The 21,337-nt window shown below is 46.7% G+C and overlaps 1 protein-coding gene across 3 annotated transcripts in view; it reads left to right on the top strand.

Moving 5' to 3' along the window:
• Positions 1-347: 347 nt before the first annotated feature.
• ATP7A (ATPase copper transporting alpha) overlaps positions 348-21,337 on the top strand; it is a 461,725-nt gene continuing 440,735 nt past the window's right edge. The window contains exon 1 of one of the 3 annotated variants that reach the window (XM_063937168.1): positions 348-535. The gene's annotated coding sequence lies outside the window, so the exon portion shown is untranslated. The other 2 variants (XM_063937169.1, XM_063937170.1) reach the window with 2 other exon arrangements.

Here is a 21,337-nt window from a genome sequence, read left to right as displayed (position 1 = left end):
TACAGTCCTTTTACAGTACGTACATTATTACAGCTATAGTTTGTGTTGCTGTACAGTATAGTGCTACAGATCGTGGGCTGTAAGACTTTTCATGCATAAATTAAGAATAATGAATACATATAAAATAAAGATGGTGATATTTATTAGTGTAATGGCTAGACTGCCATGATGCTGATAAAGCATTGGACCACCATAGTTTTTGCACAGTGTGTGTTTGGCATGTGACAATCACAGGACTCGAAGAGATGAGGGTTGGGGGGGGTGACCATGCCAGAGTCACGTGCTAATCGGGCTCCCTTTGAATTACTGGAGGATTTTTTTTTTTTTGGCCTCAGATTGCCATGGTGATGGGAAGCTCCGTCATGTGACTCTGCGCTTCTCTCTCGCGAGACTGGTTTTCCTATTCCGGATCTCAGTGGCTGCTTCTGCTGCTGGAGGCACTGAGTGACAGCGCGGCTCGGGATGTGAGGGTGCGCCAGGACTGGCTCCAGAATACGGGGATGTCACCCGCTCGCCGGCTCGTGGTCTGATCTATGTAGGTAACGCGCTTATACCATCTTCTTCCTAAGCCTTTGTCACTCCCGGGACTCTTCTCTCTCTGTGACTTTTCAATGTAAGTCAGGACATGGTCGCCTCCTATATGTCTCTTGTGTGTATATATATATATATATATATATATATATATATATATATATATATATCTTTATACTTTCTCTGGAACTACCCGTGCGACCTCATTCATGTGATAAGGACACAAGAACTCTTATCACTCCGTGTGCCCTGTAACTCTGACTCAACTTAAGACTTTACATAGGACCAAGCTCCCCCTCATAGTCTTCCTTTATACCACTGCAACATATAACTTATCTGCCCCCTATTTCCCATATTTACTGTGACACACGGCACCTAGCTGCCCCTCATACTAATTTTGTGACATTTGACTTACAGTAGCTGCCCTCTATTGCCATACTTACTGTGACACATGGCACCTACCAGCCCCCTCACAGGCCTGGTGACAAGAGGGGACATTTGTACCGAGCCCTAAGATTCTAAGGGGTCCTGTAACCTAAGGTAACTTGGGAGACCAGTTCCTGTGTCAACCCGAGAGAGACAGGTGGATGCTGAGTCTGAGAGACACAGGGATGTTGAGAGACAGAGGTGGAGGGTGAGGCTAAGCGATGCAGGGGGAGGCTGAGAAACACAGAGGTATGGTGATAGTGAGACTGAAAGACACACGGGGTTGCTGAGAAACAAGGAGGGATGCTGAGGATGAGAGCTATGGGGATGGCGAGGCAGAGAGATACAGTCTCCCACAGTGGTGGCTGAGCGACACGGGGATGCGGAGACTGAGAGACACGGGGATGGTGCTGTTGGGAGATATAATGGGAGGCTGACAGACACATGTGCAGGGGGAGGCTGAAAGACACAGGGAGACTGAGAGACACGGTGGGGTGGGGGGATATGGCTGAGCGACGTTGGAGGTGGGTAAGGCTGAGAGACACAGGTTAGATGAGTGGCTGGAGATGGAGAGATAGTGGAGATGGGGCTGGATACACAGGATTAGCGCTTAAGAGACAATCAAGGATGAGGCTGGAGTGAGACTGGAGATGGTTGTGGTGGAAAAGCCAATGACCAACCGGCATGTACCCACTGGGGAGGGATAGGGCGCCCCAAAAACATGAATGTATTTCCACTTGCATCCCGAAACACACCCCTCCTGGCTGTATATCCCTTATACACATAACAAGGCTTTGTATAATATATGAAATGTTGAAGCATTTCCACATAGCTTTTTGTAGTACCAGAACGGCTGATTATAATGTTGACCCATTACTTGGAGATTAACTCCTGTGTTTATGACCTATGTGTCAGCCAGCCTTCATGTTTTATCTTTGTTCTCCACACCCTTATGTATTATGGGATTTAGCTCCCTTTTAAGTTGAAGGCATTCTGCAGCATATTCTGTCTTTAAATTAGTTGGATCCCTGATTTGTATGGCACTTCTGAATATTCTGATTCATGGAGAAAATGCAGTTGTTTTGTGAGCGCCCAAATGTAATGGGCACCCATTGGAGCATTTCAGTTACCCCCCCCCCCCCCCCCCCCGCCCCCTCACCGGGCGCAAGTGCTGCAAGTTGTCACCCATTAGAACAGGTTAGGTCACGCAAAGTGTCTAAAACTGTCTGAAGTACTGCTTTGTTTGCCTAAACTCACGATTTATCGCATATTTCAGCTCGCACTTCAGGAGGTTGCGAAATGACATGTTAAAATCTATTCACACCCACATAGAGCATGCAGGCCAATTGAGCATGCAGGCCAATCTAGCACCAGCGATAGTGATGTGCGGGGCTGCGCATCGCTATCGCTGTGAGGGGTACACACGGAGTGATTGCTGCTTAAAATCTAAGCAATCTAGTCAGATTGCTTAGATTCTAAGCGGCGACCGCTCCGTGAGTGCCCCCTTAACTCTGCTACTCTAAGGCAACAGTTTCTCATACAGTCAGTGGGACAACATGCTGCTGGCAGGATCCAGGCTGCCACAAATGTTGGTATGCTCACTGCGATGCAGATAAATATTTTTTTTATTCTTGTGTTACAATGCAATTATACCAAATATGTAATTGTTTGTTTTGGATGGAATTAGGTTTTAAGAGCTATCCTGGAAAATGAGCCTGAAGTGTATGTGTCCTAATTCTTCAAAATACTAAATATATGTACTTTTAACAACTTTCTTAGGAAGTGATAGGGGTGGAAAGAGGTATATAGATTTTATATTTAGGGGAGCGATGACTTACCACAGACTAAAATAGGTCTCATTTATCCTTATTATTAAAAGATTGAATGTAATATCTGTTAATATTATTTAACCAAGGTCTGAGCTGGATGGCTGCACAGTATTCTGATTCCCACTTGTTTGCATATAGTACAGTATTCTTTCTCTTTGCTTCGCTCACGTATTGATTCGATAATACCTGTATGCCGATAATGCAAGTTTAACCTATGCTCTAAGACGGATGCAATAACATGGAAAATGCATGTCATTTTATCATGGTGGCTTTATGACGGTATGAAAAGTCGACTTTCAGAATCATGTCAACAGTCGGGTAATTCCGTGGTTGCCACTAGACGGCGCCCTACGGAGCAATTTAATTGTTGCTCCATTTGGGCGCGACTGCTGCTGGAGGACACATTTCTTCTCACAGCCTTCTGCGCTGGCATGAATAAATGTTCGAACAGTCCATGCTTTGGGTGCCATAACCAGAACTTTAGATGGGTATAGCTGCTAAAATTGGTTGTCAACATTCACAGGGGGAATTCAAATGTTTGAAAAGTCGGTTGGGTGTCTGTTTTTTCCTGTCTGTTAGATAGGAAAAAAACAGACACCCAACTGACTTTTCAAAAATTTAATATCCCCCACAGTGTCGACATCTGGGACAATAATTATGTTCAACAATCTTAGCGTTACCAAATTAGATTTATGCACAAGCATCTCTAAATTTGCCTGTATACTATTTTTGGTATAACAGGACTTGGCACAGTTTTCGTGGTTTACTCACAAGAGGCCCAGGCTTCATTGGGTATGCAGGCCACACTTTGTTTTACCCCATGGTTACCACCAGGGGCCGCAAAATGTAACAATCCAATTGTTGCTCCCAGTTGCCGCGGGACTGACTTTTTTTTCTCACAGCCTCCTGAGGTGCGAGGAAAAAATGTGTGGAATCTCGGCACTTTGGGCGTCCAAACTGGAGTTTGGACACCCAAAGCAGGGGGTTTAGCCGTTTTAGGCAGCTAAACCCAATCTGTTTGGGCGCGACGTGCATGAACGCCCAAACACAATTGAATTGTCCTGTCCTGTTTAGATTTCTAGATGTCCAAAACCATTGAATCGACCACTTTGTTTCATCAGTTTGGAAAGTGTCTAGCGCACCAAGAAGATATCCTCCGTGAGAGTTGGATTACGGCTAGTGGGAGAAGGACTGACCACACCACTGTGTTCAAAACATCCGCTAGTGCCAAGGGTTGTTACTAGGAAATCTCTGGTACCCGATTTCATGTGTCTTTTTTCAACAAATACATTTGTGTATTTCTCTTACGTCCTAGAGGATGCTGGGGTTCATTTTAGTACCATGGGGTATAGACGATTCCGCAGGAGCCTTCGGCACTTTAAGAGTTTTTAACAGTGTGGACTGGCTCCTCCCTCTATGCCCCCCCCCCCTTCCAGACCTTAGTTTAGAAAATGTGCCCAGGAGACTGGATGCAGACTAGTGGAGCTCTACAGAGCTTTGCTGGAAAAATACTTTTTTAGGTTTTTTATTTTACAGGGAAGCTGCTGGCAACAGCTTCCCTGCTTTGTGGGACTTAGGGGGGGAAGTAGGAACCAACTTCTCAATTAGTTAATGGTTCTGCTTCCGCTGACAGGACACCATTAGCTCCTGAAGGGTACTGAACACAGCCCTTGCCTGGCCAGCGTTCACTCCCACAGCACTGCCGCCACCCCCTAACAGAGCCAGAAGTCAGAAGGCTGGTGAGTATATTACCGGAGTCCTGCAGAGATGGGATCTTCCGGTCATCATTGGCGGCATACAGGTACACACGCAGCGCGTGCCATCTCTCTTAGCACAAGGGTGCAGAGCGTGCGGGGGGAGGGGGGGGCGCTCTGAGGGCATGTTTTAAAACCTTACTCTCACTGGCAAAAAGGGTAAATACATGTACAGCCGCTGATGTAAGTTGGTAATATTTCCACAATTCACAATAAGGCGCAGTGTGTGGACTGGCAGATCCCTCGGTGTCTCTCTGACAGACTTTAGTGTGGGTCTGTCCCCAATAGATCCCGTGTGTGCTTGTGTGTGTGTGTGTACAAGTGTGTAACATGTCAGACATTGGGGAGGGTTCTTCCCAGGAAGAACCCATTTTAGATACACAAGAGGGTAATATGGTGGCCCTTCCCTCTCAGAAGGAGCCAGAGTGGGTGAGAATGTTGCAAAATAATATGTCAATGCTTGCAAACAAATTCTCTGAGTCTGAACAACAGACTAAATATTGCAGGCAGTCTGGGGAGGATGCACTGTTTACTGACCCCTCCATATCATCCACTCTGGTCCCATCCAGTTCCCAGAAAAGGTCTCTGGCCCAGATAATGCAAGACACAGACGCAGATTCCGACTCTGACGTCGACACTGGGAATTTGAGAGGGGTAGACCCCAAATTAGCCAAAAGCATACAATGTATGATAGTTGCAATAAAGGAAGTGTTGTGGTTTCCTGAAACAACACTGGTCCCAGACGAAAAAGATTATTTTAAATTAAATAAAAAAACAAGTGACTTTTCCTCCTTCAAAGGATTTGAATGCGTTCTTTGAAGAATCCTGGGCTAACCCTGAGAAGAAATTTCTTATTCCCAGAAGGATACATGTAGCGTACCCTTTCCCTGAGGAAGACAGACACAAATAGGAAACACCCCCAGTGATAGACACCTCCAGTTTCTCGGCTGTCTAAGAAAATTGTTTTGCCTGCCCCTGGTTCAGCCTCTCTAAAAGATCCAGCTGACCGTAAATTAGAAACAACCCTGAAATCCATATATACGGCTAAAAGAACGGTGCTCAGGCCCACCATTGCTTGTGAGTGGGTGGGTAACGCTGTGGAAAAATGGTCTGACAACTTTCTTGTTAACATAGACACAGTTGACAGGGATGAAATAGTCCTAATTCTCGGCCATATCAAAGATGCTGCAGGTTACTTAGTTGAAGCTATGAAGGATATTGGGCTGCTGAGTTTAAGATCCTCCGCTATGGCAATTTCAGCCCGCAGGGCGCTGTGGATCCGCCAATGGAATTAGTGTTCACTCTAGACTGTTTTAGCAGGGCGCCGCGCCCTGCCCGTTTTTTACAAGGTAAAACCCGCCCTGCCCCTTTTGCTGCGCCCTGCTAGAACAGCCGCCCGCTTCCTGCCCTCCCAGCATGTAAAGATGCATCCATTCACGCATTGGGAGAGAGCTGGGGGAAGCCCAGCACCGACGGAGGTGCTGGGCACGCCCCCAAAAGTGACATCACACTCTATAGTAGCGTCTGTGGGCCGCACCCAAAAATAGTAGTAGTAGTGACATCGCCCTACTAATAGTAGTAGTGACAAAAATAGTATAGTAGTAGTGACATCGCCCTCTATAGTAGCATCTGTGGGCCGCACCCAAAAATTGTCTGTATTGTACTGTACTGTACTGTATTGTATTATACAAAACAACTAACTTTAGCAAAACGAAGCCAACTTTTGTATGTGTGCCATGAATGCGTGTCTTACATTGATTTAAGAACATAACAAAGAAAGGGAACAGCATGAAGCCTCATGGGCCTATCGTGGCTGTTCCCATCCAAATCACAAATTATTAATCAAATCATTTCTTTTTCAGATAAAATAAATAGAAATTTATAGAAATAAATATAAATAAAATAAATTGAAAAATAGAAATTAATAGAAATCTTTAATCTTCAGGGACATGGTGGGCCACATAAATATCATCTCAGAATCTTAAAAATTGGTATGCAATATATCCTTAACAATTAAAAAAAAATGTAGCATGGGGACAAATAATTTTTCTTACTTTTAAAAATTCATGGGGCGTTTGATGCACCCCACACCGCATCAGGCATACCTGAGGTTTGTGGTGCAGGACTGCCACTACCCGTTCCAAACATTGCCTTTCGGGCTCTCCACAGCTCCGAGAATATTCACCAAGGTGATGGCGGAGATGATGGTTCTCCTTCGCAAGAAAGGAGTCAACATAATTCCTTACCTGGATGATCTCATAAAAGCGAGATCCAGGGAGAAACTAGTGCAGAACATTGCACTTTCCCTGACGGTGCTTCAACAGTACGGTTGGATCATAAACCTTCCAAAATCACAATTGGAACCCAAAAGGAGGTTATCATTTCTGGGAATGATATTGGACACGGAAGCACAAAAAGTATTCCTACCTGTGGGAAAGGCTCTGGAGATCCAGAGAATGGTCAAACAAGTTTTGAAACCAGCACGCGTATCGATTCATCAGTGCATCCGACTGCTGGGGAAGATGGTAGCGGCCTACGAGGCTCTACAATTTTGCCGATTCCACGCCAGGGTGTTCCAATGGGACCTACTGGACAAGTGGTCAGGATCGCACCTACACATGCACCAGAGGATAATCCTGTCAACAAAAGCCAGAATTTCACTCTTGTGGTGGCTTCAAAGTTCTCACCTCCTGGAGGGACGCAGGTTCGGGATTCAGAATTGGATCCTGGTGACCACAGATGCAAGCCTCCGAGGTTGGGGAGCAGTCACGCAAGGGGAAAGCTTCCAAGGAAGATGGTCAAGTCAAGAAGTACTCCTTCACATAAACATTCTGGAATTGAGAGCTGTGTACAACAGCCTTCATCAAGCGGCACACCTTTTTCAAGGTCGTCCCATACAGATCCAGTCAGACAATGTAACGACAGTAGCTTACATAAACCGTCAGGCCGGAACAAAAAGCAGAGCGGCAATGCCAGAGGTGACAAAAATTCTCCTCTGGGCAGAAAGACATGCAATAGCTCTGTCAGCAATTTTCATTCCGGGAGTGGACAATTGGGAAGCAGACTTCCTCAGCAGACACGATCTCCATCCAGGAGAATGGGGCCTCAGAAATATTGTTCCAGGTCGAGAGACCCACAAGCAATAGCAGTAGATGCACTGGTGACCCAGTGGGTGTTTCAGTCTGTTTATCTGTTCCCTCCACTTCCACCAATACCAAAAGTTCTCAAGATCATCAGAAGAACAAAGGTTCGAGCAATTCTCATTGCTCCAGACTGGCCAAGGAGGGCTTGGTATACAGATCTTCAGGAGTTGCTACTGGAAGATCCTCGGCCTCTTCCTCTTTGCGAGTACCTGCTTCAGCAGGGACCGTTAGTTTATCAAGACTTACCGCGGCTACGTTTGACGGCATGGCTGTTGAGCGCCAGATCCTAGCCCGTAAGGGTATTCCCAATGAAGTCATTCCCACACTTAATCTGGCCAGGAAAGGGGTAACGTCCAAACATTACCATCGTATTTGGAGAAAATATGTATCTTGGTGTGAAGCCAAGAAGTCTCCTGCGGTGGAGTATCAATTAGGACGTCTTCTCCTATTTCTACAGGCGGGTGTGGATGCTGGCTTGAGCTTAGGGTCTATCAAGGTCCAGATATCGGCCTTGTCCATTTTCTTTCAGAAACAGTTGGCTTCCCTTCCTGAGGTCCAGACGTTCGTGAAGGGGGTTCTGCGCATCCAACCTCCCTTTGTGCCTCCTGCGGCGCCATGGGATCTTAATGTGGTGTTGCAGTTCCTTAAATCGGACTGGTTTGAGCCTCTGCAAGAGGTGGAGTTGAAGTTTCTCACTTGGAAAGTGGTCATGCTTTTAGCCTTGGCTTCAGGCAGACGAGTGTCTGAATTAGGGGCTCTGTCACACGAGTCCTTATTTGATTTTTCATGAAGATAGAGCTGAACTGCGGACGCGTCAGCATTTTCTTTCGAACGTTGTATCTTCTTTCCATATCAACCAACCTGTGGTGGTGCCAGTGGCTTCTGACACCTCAGCCGTTTCAAAGTCCTTGGATGTCGTCAGAGCGTTGAGGACTTATGTTGCAAGAACGGCTCGGATAAGGAAAACAGAATCCTTGTTGGTCCTCTATGACCCCAACAAGATTGGGGGTCCTGTTTCTAAGCAGACTATTGCGCGCTGGATCAGAGGTATCATTCAGCACGCTCATTCCACGGCAGGATTGCCGTTACCGAGTTCGGTAAAAGCCCACTCCACCAGGAAAGTGGGTTCGTCCTGGGCGGCTGCCCGGGGTGTCTCGGCATTGCAAATATGCCGAGCTGCTACTTGGTCAGGTGCAAACACGTTTGCTAAGTTTTACAAGTTTGATACCTTGGCTGCTGACGAACTTCAATTTGGTCAGTCAGTTCTGCAGGAACATCAGCACTTTCCTGCCCATACTGGGAGCTTTGGTACATCCCCATGGTACTAAAATGGACCCCAGCATCCTCTGGTATGTAAGAGAAAATAGGATTTTTATAACCTACCGGTAAATCCTTTTCTCGTAGTCCGTAGAGCAGTGTTTTTCAACCGCTGTGCCGCGGCACACTAGTGTGCCGCCAGCGGTTCTCAGATGTGCCGCCACAGATGCCTAGCCGCTGACATCACCGATTACCATCCCCACACTGTTTTTGACTGCGCTGGACTGCGGCCCGTAACCTATGACACGCAGCGTGACTCGCGCATGCCATGTCACCTTCCCGCCCGCCCGTCCATCCGCTTACCTGCCCACTGCCTCACCCTGTTCTGCTCCTTGTTCCTCCGACTGCGTGCACTCCAGACGCTGAGGCAGGGAGAGGGAAGCATGACCTGTTCGCTCACCTGCCCGCTGTCTCACCCCATGCTGCTCCTTTCTCCTCCGGCTGCATAAACTCCAGTGGCTGAGGCAAGGAGAGGGAAATAAGCTTCATATCCACTGACTCCCAGGTAGGGGCCAGTAAATTTGTATTTATTTAATTGCTGTGGGAGTCACTTTGTATAAATACTGTGGGAGCCAATGTGGGGTATTACTGTGGGTGGCCAATGTGTGGAAATACTGCTGACGTCAACACATTTGTTTAATTACTGGGGGGGCCACTGTGTGTGTTTTTCCCCCACTGGGTGGGGTGTAGTACGTACGGCTGACCGGCGGTCAGGAGACCGCCGGGCAGCTTACCGACGCCGGGATCCCGGCAGCATACCGACGCCGGGATCCCGGCAGGGAGGGGCGAGTGCAGCAAGCCCCTTGCGGGCACGCTGCGCTCGCCACGCTGCGGGCTCAGTGGCGGCCTGCGGTCGCTGCGTGCTTGGTGGCGACCTACGGTCACCACGGGTTCTATTCCCACTCTATGGGTGTCGTGGACACCCACGAGTGGAAATAGTCCCTGTTGGGATGGTAGAGGAGGTCATGTGACTGTTGGTCAGCAGACCACCGGTCACATGAATACCACCCATTGGGTGTCAATGTGTGTGAGGGATTTTTTTTTTTTTGCGGGGGGGGGGGGGGTACTGATGGTGTGCCTTGGCAATTTTCAAATTTTGGTCGGTGTGCCGCGACTTGAAAAAGGTTGAAAATCACTGCCGTAGAGGATGTTGGGCGCCCGCCCAGTGCTTATTTTTCCTGCAAATTACGTTTTGTCTTTTTACACAGGTTCTCATGTGTTAAGATGTTCACAGCAGTTGCTGTTGCCTAATGCATGCACGTTAGCATGGGTTATGTTAAAGGCCATGTTAGGCGGCATGTTTTGTGTAGTGTGAGCTGGTATGAATCTCGCCACTAGTTTAATGTAAATTCTTCCCTCGAAGATGTCCGTCTGCTCGGGCACAGTTCCTATACTGAGGTCTGGAGGAGGGGCATAGAGGGAGGAGCCAGTTCACACTGTTGAAAAGTCTTAAAGTGCCGAAGGCTCCTGCGGAACCGTCTATACCCCATGGTACTAAAATGGACCCCAGCATCCTCTATGGACTACGAGAAAAAGATTTACCGGTAGGTTATAAAAATCCTATTTTTGCAGAGTTTGTAACTTCCCTGCAGTTCTGTTTGTATCAAATTTAAACTGCCCTAATTACAAAACCCCACAGTGTACATTCAGACATTTTTTGTGGGATTCCAAATAAGTTTTTTTTTTTTTTTTTTTTTTTGGTGGGCTACTGACCCTTTTGGAATTCATGATTTGTCTCAGGCCCCTTTCACGCTGGCGTCTCCAGCCCGGCATATTGCGGGGTTGGTGACGTCAGTGGACATCAGATGATCTCTAAGCGCCGCCTGTCCATACAGTGTGAACAGGAAACAGGTCGCACCGATCCAGCAACCCGTTCACACCGCACAGCGACCAGGGTTGAAACCGTGTTCAACACTGGTCGCAACGACCCGGAATATTTCCCCTGGACCCTTTCAGACCACACAGCAACCCATGCATTAGTCGGCTCTTTTTCCAGATCCTGTCCTGTTTTCTTTTCTGGCACCGTGCTGCCAGTCTCTCGTTCTCTAGTGCCAGTCTCTCTGTCTCTGCTGTTGCTTTCTCTGCATCTATTCTAAGACCTGGACATCGAGAAGGGAAGTCTTGTGATTTTCTCGATTTTTGTTTCTCTTTCCAGGTGGTGACCTGCTCTGAATATTTCCTATTTTCTGAGTCCTTTCTTTGAAACATCCCCTTCAGTCAAACGTAAATTAAGATGATAAAGAAAAATTGCAGTCTTTTAACTATGGGTCAGATTCGCTGAATCTGACCTCTGTCACCCACTCGATCAGCTCATATGTAACCCCTTTGTGACTATGCAGAACCAGTACACTCCTGAACAGCAGCAGCTTATCCTGCAGCTCTACTTTGCTGCTCTGTGGAATATTTTGGCATTTTAGGAACAATTACAGCTCAACTTCCTATTATTCCATTCCCATAAGCAGAAGTTAGAAGCCATCACTTAACCCCTTGTTAAACATGCATGAGAAAAGCCTACTGATAGTATGTTGTTCCTACAAATATGTTAATGGTTAACCTATAATTGGTATGGGCACAGATAAACCATTCCTCCAAACACTTTGGCCTGATAGAATGGGCTAATACAGCAGCTGAGCAGACCTAAATGCCCACTTTCAGATGAGTTCACCTGAAAGTAGTTTCCCCACTTGGGGTAAGCTAAGCAATTCTGCAATCTGCTAACATCTTTGAGAGAAACAGAAACTACTTGCATTTTGTGTCAATGTTTTTCTAATACAACTGTGACATGTTACGGTTTCTTACTTAATTATATACAGTGTACAAATGGCTATTAAAAAAAAAAGTCCACAAAATGCATTAAATAGATTATATGCCAGGATAATTCAAACCCATAAGCATCCCTTTAACACTATATTCATTTTAATAGTTTTAAGAGACCTCTTTATAATAATAATAATAATAATAATAATAATTGTGTAATGTGCAGCTCTCTCTTCCCCACTGTGAACTCTTTTCGTCTATTATCTTCCTTCCACAAATATGTTTTTCTCATGCAGAAAACTCTGACTCAAGTAAAAATGAGTTTTGATGTTGCAACGTTTAGGTCCGCCCTCCCCTGGTGTTTGGTGATGATAGTAGTGCATATATACAGCAAGAGCTGGTATTGCGTGCCTAAATGGTTACCTTAATTACACGCAACTGATTAATTTAGCATTCTGCTAGTATTTCTCGGAGTGCTTCCAGAGAGAGAGAGAGAGAGAGAGAGAGACGTTACGCATGTGTATGTATAATTCCTCTGTACAAGCAATGCTTCTAAGGTTACCACCTTTTCATTGTCAGATTCCAGGACAGAGGGCACGGCCAAAACTAAATAGCCTAAAGGTGCATACACATGGGAGAAATTGATTTTGCCCAATTTTGACTGAGATTTCCCTTAAACTCCCCCAGAACCCAGAAGCACCGATATTTTCTATACACATGGTGCGATTTTGGCTGTATGTGATTGTGACTATGGCCGTTTTTGACTATACTTCGTACTACATTGTAAACAATATAGTCAAAATTGCCTTGCCTGCACAGTTTATTTTTTTACAATACAGATCCCACGGGACCGCGCATCGGTATCGCAAGCTGTGTACACATGGGGCCTAATTCAGACCTGATCGCTCGCTAAGGGTTTTTTGCACTGCTGCGATCAGATAGTCGCCGCCCATAGGGGACTGTATTTTTGCTTTGCAAGTGTGTGATCACATTTTTTTTTTTTGTTTGGCCTATGCGAGCCTACAACATGAGGGGGAGGTGGGGGGGGGGGTTGAAAAGGGTGGGGGGGAGGGTCAGTTGCCACCCACAAACGCCCTCTTCCTGTCAATCTCCTTGCGATCGCCTGTGCGAACGGATTCTTCGTACAATCCATTGCTGAGCAACAATCTGCTTTGTACTTGTACGACGCGCCTGCGCATTGCAGTGCATGCGCAGTTCTGACCTGATCGCAGCGAAAAAACTTAGCGTGCGATCAGGTTGGAATGACCCCCATGGTGCGATATGTGATAACTTTTCTTGCGATTTTGACTATATTGTCAAAATCGCAAGAAGACATCACACCGTGTGTATGCACCTTAAGATTTCAGGCCCCCACATGCCTATTTATAAACCATATGTACCATATATACCATCAGAGCCCCTATATGCTACTTTATTTTAAAGTATATAAAAGGGCATGGAAAATATTTGTAATCAAGATGTACTGGGTGATACGCACAGAGCAGCACCCTTAAAGTGCCCATACACATGAAGCTACCTGCTTGCTATTAGTCTAAAAGGATTTTATTAGTATTCCAAATCCTGATTGCCTTTCTAAATTGCGGCATGTAAGCATATACCATAACACAAAGGAATCTGAACAGAGAAGGGGACGTAGATAGGTGCTGAGACACTCTAGTTACCTGCAGTCCTCAATATACTACTGTACGTAGGGTGACCTGATTAGCCATTTATAAACCACGCACTTGGTACATTGCAGTACAAATGCATTGGAAGTGTGCATCATATGGGTATTGTTTCACCTCACAATCCCAACTGTAGCCACTGTATAACTATCAAAGTAGACAAATAGACATTATACCACTAAATATCTCCCTATAGTTATCTGACATACTGCACCTCCATACACTTGAAATACCCTCCTTGTTTCTCTGTGTGGTACATACCATCATTTTTGGTATTGTGCATCCAGGCCCTGTATACAGTATAGGTTGCTGGTTTGGTAATATTCCTGTTATGGACAGTACTGCGGGCACAGGAGGGGATGGCCAGAGCTTAATAGTAGCCACAAGTCTCCTAGCCCAGACCCTTCGGTGAGCTGTCAGTGAGTTCTCCATTGCATCCAACACCCATAATACAGTAGGCTCCAATGCAGGAGCAGAGAAGGAGGAGGGAATGCATAAGGATGGGGTTTAGAAGACACCTGTGGGTAGTGGGAGGCTAGCCTTGAGGTGGTGACAGAGAGGGCCAGCCAGTGATGCACTGATGGCGCTGCGCCATGGGTATCCCCAATACCACCCATTTGGCATAAGGCAGCCTCTGTACTGCTTATTTCCAGACTGCCCACAGGAATCCTGGACGAATGTCTACTCTAAGTACCCCGTGATAGGTATATGTTCCACAAAATTATTGAAGTCATAACTTAACAGAACAGAGACCTCCTTGTGTGTTACTTAAACTAGGTACACACCGGACAGATTTGTCAATGATTAGACAAATGCCAACAATCAAAATAATCCATATAACACGAGATGTTTTCTACACTCTCCATGTACCCCATCTGTGTCACCCCTGTCTGTCTACCCCTCCCCTTTAGAATGTAAGCTCTCACGAGCAGGGACCTCTTCCCTCATGTTCTTATCCTTTCTCTTACTTTAATAATCTTCAACTGCATCAACTCCAGCAGTCTTCTGCCACCTGATACTTATTCCAGTGTAATCTGCTGATGTAACTATGTTTAGTTACCCTGTACTTGTCCTGTACTGTCATCAACTGTAAGTTGCTGTTTTCCTGTTTGATTATTCATGTACTCTGTAATTGGGCGCTGCGGAACCCTTGTGGCGCCATATAAATAAAGGATAATGATAATAATAATAATAATAATAAATGTGGAGTATACACAATAATTGCTCAGTTTGAAATGATCACCTGTTGAGGTGACATCTGTTATATGCAAGATCGGACTGATATCCATACATACTGCAAATTGTGTGTGCAGTACAAGCTGTGTCGGTGACGGATCCTACTGGATATCAACCGACTCTCAGATCCTGGTGCAGTGTACACACTAAACAATTCTCAGGCCAACAACCCAATATCTGACAATCGTCCCGAGAATTGTATAGTGTAAAATCTTTCTTTCTTATTGCATTTGTTTTAAATGAATAATTGCAATTTTTATTGATGTACATTGCGGTGCTAAGACATACAAGGCTTAACATGTTTCATTTGATTTATAAATTGCTGTGTAACAAGCATGTGAAAAACATGGTACATATTTGTTATTTATTGTGATGTTTTAATGTGTTCAACAAAATATTCTGATATTTATAGGGTGGGTAGACACTTAGATGATATCGGCACTATTTGCCATATCGGAACGACCAATCGTGCTGATCGGCTAATGTGTACGTGTGATTGCGTGCTCCCGCGGGTAGCGCACAACTTCTTCCGGCTTGCTGTGTTAGATGACCAACCGGAAGATACCATGTGTGACCCAGTGCAGTGTAAATAAAGGACGGAATGAGATGTCTTCATTACATCGCTTAGGGGTATGGGGGTAATTCCAAGTTGTTCGCAGCAGGAATTTTTTTAGCAGTTGGGCAAAACCATGTGCACTGCAGGGGGGGCAGATATATGTAGAGAGAGTTAGATTTGGGTGGGGTGTGTTCAAACTGAAATCAAAATTGCAGTGTAAAAATAAAGCAGCCAGTATTTACCCTGCACAGAAACAAAATAACCCACCCAAATCTAACTCTCTCTGCACATGTTATATCTGCCCCCCCTGCAGTGCACATGTTTTTGCCCAATTGCTAACAAAATTGCTGCTGCGATTAACTCAAAATTACCCCCTATATTCAATACGTGTCGGATCCGGAAAGGATCTGACAATGCACCATTCAATAAACTGCCAAATCCAACTGTCTGATTGTCTGATTTGGCCGCTGCTGCTGCTGACCCCGATCCCAGTGCCGGACAGGCATCCTCATTCTCCCCGCTGCTGCACCCCTCCCCGCTGGCCGGACGTCCTCATCTTCCGTGCTGCTGACCCCGGCGCCGTGCGCCGCCCAGACCGGCTCTTCCTCCCCGGGCCTGGAGCAGCTGCCCTTCATCCTGGGATATGGGGCACCGGTCATACTTGCTAGAAGCGACATCAGCATGATGAGAGACATACGGCTGTGACTGGTGCTCCCTATCACAGGGGACTCTGGAGAGGGTGGGGCAGCAGCTTGTGTCATGCAGGTGACAGCAGCGGGTAGCGCGAGGGGGGATATGACACCCCACCCCCTGCCGCAGCACCAGTTATGGGAGTCACCTGCAGTGCGGCGCCCGCTCCCTGTGTGCAGCGGGGGGTAGACGCTGGCCTGGCAGCAAGTCTGTATAGGAGGCAGCAGCCTGTGACGGGTACAGGTGGGAGCGGTGTCACCGAGCTGGGTCCCGGGATGCAGAGAGAGATCTTCGGCACGGTGGATGGAGGAGGTGGCGGCAATGTCAATTCGACTGCTTTAAAAGTTGGATTGACATTGTCGGAAACGGGGCTAAAACCTGTTGGGTTTGGGCCGCTTCCAACAATACACGCGATCTGCATGCATTCCGACAGCTTTCCAAAAGCGACCTGCTAATGAATAGGTCGGAACCCCTTCCAACCATAATCTGTCGGAAGCTGTCGACTTTCCGACAAGACTGCAGCTTCCGACAGCTATTGGATACACCCCTTAGTGTGTACCGGCAATCTGGCATGCTGCTGGGCAAAGAGAAATCGCCCCAACCATCTGCCCGATTGCCTCTCGTCCTAGTCTGTACCCAGCATTATTTAACATTTTCCTCTTTCAGTTATTTACTCTGCTTTGTGAATTTTCTAATGAAAGCCTGCAATATGATCTTATTGCTATCAAGGAGTCCTTTTTACTGAATTGATATATTGAAAAAATGGGTGTAGTATGGCATACCGTCAGCGTGGCGAGCGCAAATGAGGCCCTTGCGGGCTCGCTGCGCTTGCCACGCTGCGGGCACGGTGGCGCGCTCTGCGTGCCATGCTATTTTATTCTCCCTCCAGGGGGTCGTGGACCCCCACGAGGGAGAAAAAGTGTCGGTATGCCGGCTGTCAGGATTCCGGCGCCGGTATATTGTGCACCGGGATCCCGACAGTCGGCATACTGGAGACCACCCGGAAAAATTAATGGATGTTTAACAGGTTTATGGAGCTAAATGTAATAGCATCCAAGCTGCGGGCTTTCAGCGAGTCTGCTGGTTTTTTATACCAGCAATCATTTACATGGCAAAACCAGGTTAATTTTGCCTTTTAAATGAATAATACTTAAAAAATAAAAAATAAATAAAAAAATAATGGCCAGACTGGCAGAAAGTCACACACCTCCAGCGATTCAGAGGCGATTACATTTGGCCCGTAGACTTTATGTTAGTAGTGTAATGCTCCACAAATTAATATAGTAATGTTGAAAGAAGCACTTTTAACAGAGAATATACAAGAAGTTAATTTTAATTTAAATAATATTTCTCTATCGTCCTAGTGGATGCTGGGGTTCCTGAAAGGACCATGGGGAATAGCGGCTCCGCAGGAGACAGGGCACAAAAAGTAAAGCTTTAGGATCAGGTGGTGTGCACTGGCTCCTCCCCCTATGACCCTCCTCCAAGCCTCAGTTAGATTTTTGTGCCCGGCCGAGAAGGGTGCAATCTAGGTGGCTCTCCTAAAGAGCTGCTTAGAAAAGTTTAGCTTAGGTTTTTTATTTTACAGTGAGTCCTGCTGGCAACAGGATCACTGCAACGAGGGACTTAGGGGAGAAGAAGTGAACTCACCTGCGTGCAGGATGGATTGGCTTCTTGGCTACTGGACATTAGCTCCAGAGGGACGATCACAGGTACAGCCTGGATGGTCACCGGAGCCTCGCCGCCGGCCCCCTTGCAGATGCTGAAACGAGAAGAGGTCCAGAATCGGCGGCAGAAGACTCCTCAGTCTTCTTAAGGTAGCGCACAGCACTGCAGCTGTGCGCCATTTTCCTCTCAGCACACTTCACACGGCAGTCACTGAGGGTGCAGGGCGCTGGGAGGGGGGCGCCCTGGGAGGCAAATGAAAACCTTTTTTTGGCTAAAAATACCTCACATATAGCCTCCGGGGGCTATATGGAGATATTTAACCCCTGCCAGAATCCGTTAAGAGCGGGAGACGAGGCCACCGAAAAAGGGGCGGGGCCTATCTCCTCAGCACACAGCGCCATTTTCCCTCACAGAAAGGCTGGAGGGAAGGCTCCCAGGCTCTCCCCTGCACTGCACTACAGAAACAGGGTTAAAACAGAGAGGGGGGGCACTAATTTGGCGTTAGAAATATATAAAAAAGATGCTATAAGGGAAAACACTTATATAAGGTTGTCCCTATAAATTATAGCGTTTTTGGTGTGTGCTGGCAAACTCTCCCTCTGTCTCTCCAAAGGGCTAGTGGGTCCTGTCCTCTATCAGAGCATTCCCTGTGTGTGTGCTGTGTGTCGGTACGTGTGTGTCGACATGTATGAGGACGATGTTGGTGAGGAGGCGGAGCAATTGCCTGTAATGGTGATGTCACTCTCTAGGGAGTCGACACCGGAATGGATGGCTTATTTAGGGAATTACGTGATAATGTCAACACGCGCCAAGGTCGGTTGACGACATGAGACGGCCGACAAACAATTAGTACCGGTCCAGACGTCTCAAAAACACCGTCAGGGGTTTTAAAACGCCCGTTTACTTTAGTCGGTCGACACAGACACAGACAGGGACACTGAATCCAGTGTCGACGGTGAATAAACAAACGTATTCCTTATTAGGGCCACACGTTAAGGGCAATGAAGGAGGTGTTACATATTCTGATACTACAAGTACCACAAAAGAGGGTATTATGTGGGATGTGAAAAAACTACCGTAGTTTTTCCTGAATCAGATAAATTAAATGAAGTGTGTGATGATGCGTGGGTTCCCCCCGATAGAAAATATGGGCGGTATACCCTTTCCCGCCAGAAGTTAGGGTGCGTTGGAAAACACCCCTTAGGGTGGATAAGGCGCTCACACGCTTATCAGAACAAGTGGCGGTACCGTCTATAGATAGGGCCGTCCTCAAGGAGCCAGCTGACAGGAGGCTGGAAAAATATCATAAAAAGTATATACACACATACTGGTGTTATACTGCGACCAGCGATCGCCTCAGCCTGGATGTGCAGAGCTGGGGTGGCTTGGTCGGATTCCCTGACTAAAAATATTGATACCCTTGACAGGGACAGTATTTTATTGACTATAGAGCATTTAAAGGATGTATTTCTATATATGCGAGATGCACAGAGGGATATTTGCACTCTGGCATCAAGAGTAAGTGCGATGTCCATATCTGCCAGAAGATGTTTATGGACACGACAGTGGTCAGGTGATGCAGATTCCAAACGGCACAAAGGTGTATTGCCGTATAAAGGAAGAGGAGTTATTTGGGGTCGGTCCATCGGACCTGGTGGCCACGGCAACTGCTGGAAAATCCACCGTTTTTACCCTGAGTCACATCTCTAAAAAAAAAAAAAAAAAAAAAGACACCGTCTTTTCAGCTTCAGTCCTTTCGTCCCTATAAGAGTCATATCTGCCCAGGGATAGAGGAAAGGGAAGAAGACTGCAGCAGGCAGCCCATTCCCAGGAACAGAAGCGTTCCAACCCTTCTGACAAGCTCTCAGCATGACGCTGAGACCGTACATGAAGCCAGAAGGCTAGGTGAGACCTATTCTAAATCTAAAAAAATTTGAACACTTACAAAGGTTCAAATCAAGATGGAGTCACTCAGAGCAGTGATAACGAACCGGGAAGAAGGGGATTATCTGGTGTCCCGAGACATCAGGGATGCTTACCTCCATGTCCCAAATTTGCCCTTATCACTAAGGGTACCTCAGGTTCGTGGTACAGAACTGTCACTATCCGTTTCAGACGCTGCCGTTTGGATTGTCTACGGCACCCCGGGTCTTTACCAAGGTAATGACCGAAATGATGGTTCTTCTTCGAAGAAAAGGCGTCTTAATTATCCCTTACTTGGACGATCTCCTGATAAGGGCAAAGTCCAGGGAACAGTTGGAGGTCGGAGTAGCACTATCTCGGATACTGTTACAACAGCAGGGGTGGATTCTAAAGATTCCAAAATCGCAGCTGATCCCGACAACAAGTCTCCTGTGCTTAGGGATGATTCTGGACACAGTCCAGAAAAAGGTGTTTCTCCCGGAAGAGAAAGCCAGGGAGTTATCCGAGCTAGTCAGGAACCTCCTAAAATCAGTGCATCATTGCACAAGGGCCATGGTAAAAAAATGGTGACTTCCTTCGAAGCAATTCCAGTCGGCAGATTTCATGCAAGAACTTTTCAGTGGGATCTGCTGGACAAATGGTCCGGATCGCATCTTCAGATGCATCAGCGGATAACCCTATATCCAAGGACAAGGGTGTCTCTCCTGTGGTGGTTACAGAGTGCTCATCTTCTAGAGGGCCGCAGATTCGGCATTCAGTTTTGGATGTGGGTGACCACGGAGGCCAGCCCGAGAGGCTGGGGAGCAGTCACACAAGGAAAAAATTTCCAGGGAGTGTGATCAAGTCTGGAGATTTTTCTCCACATAAATATAGCTAAGGGTAAATTTATAATGCTCTAAGCTTAGCAAGACCTCTGCTTCAAGGTCAGCCGGTATTGATCCAGTGGGATAAAACATCACGGCAGTCGCCCACGTAAATAGACAGGGCGGCACAAGAAGCAGGAGGGCAGTGGCAAAAACTGCAAGGACTTTTCGCTGGGCGGAAAATCATGTGATAGCACTGTCAGCAGTGTTTCATTCCAGGAATGGAAACTGGGAAGCAGACTTCCTCAGTAGGCACGACCTCCACCCGGCAGAGTGGGAACTTCATGGGGAAGTTTTCCACATAATTGTAAACCGTTGGGAATTACCAAAGGTGGACATGATGGCGTCCCGTCTGAACAAAAAACGGGACAGGTATTGCGCCAGGTTAAGAGACCCTCAGGCAATAGCTGTGGACGTTCTGGTAACACCGTGGGTGTACCAGTCGGTGTATGTGTTCCATCCTCTGCTTTTCATACCTAAGGTACTGAGAATTATAAGACGTAGAGGAGTAAGAACTATACTCATGGCTCCGGATTGGCCAAGAAGGACTTGGTACCCGGAACTTCAAGAGATGCTCACAGAGGACTTATGGCCTCTGCCGCTAAGAAGGGACTTGTTTCAGCAAGTACCATGTCTGTTCCAAGACTTACCGCAGCTGCGTTTGACGGCATGGCGGTGGAACGCCGGATCCTAAGGGAAAAGGCATTCAGGAAGAGGTCATTCCTACCCTGGTCAAAGCCAGAAAGGAGGTGACCGCACAACATTATCACCACATGTGGCGAAAATATGTTGCGTGGTGTGAGGCCAGGAAGGCCCCACGAAGAAATTTCAACTCGGTCGATTCCTGCATTTCTTGCAAACAGGAGTGTCTATGGACCTCAAATTGGGGTCCATTAAGGTTCAAATTTCGGCCATGTCGATTTTTCTTCCAGAAAGAAGTGGCTTCAGTTCCTGAAGTC

Source organism: Pseudophryne corroboree, chromosome 8, assembly GCF_028390025.1.
Source record: "Pseudophryne corroboree isolate aPseCor3 chromosome 8, aPseCor3.hap2, whole genome shotgun sequence".
Taxonomy (NCBI): Eukaryota; Metazoa; Chordata; class Amphibia; order Anura; family Myobatrachidae; genus Pseudophryne; species Pseudophryne corroboree.
The sequence above is the reverse complement of the archived record's forward strand: the minus strand, read 5'-3'. Positions and strand labels throughout refer to the sequence as shown.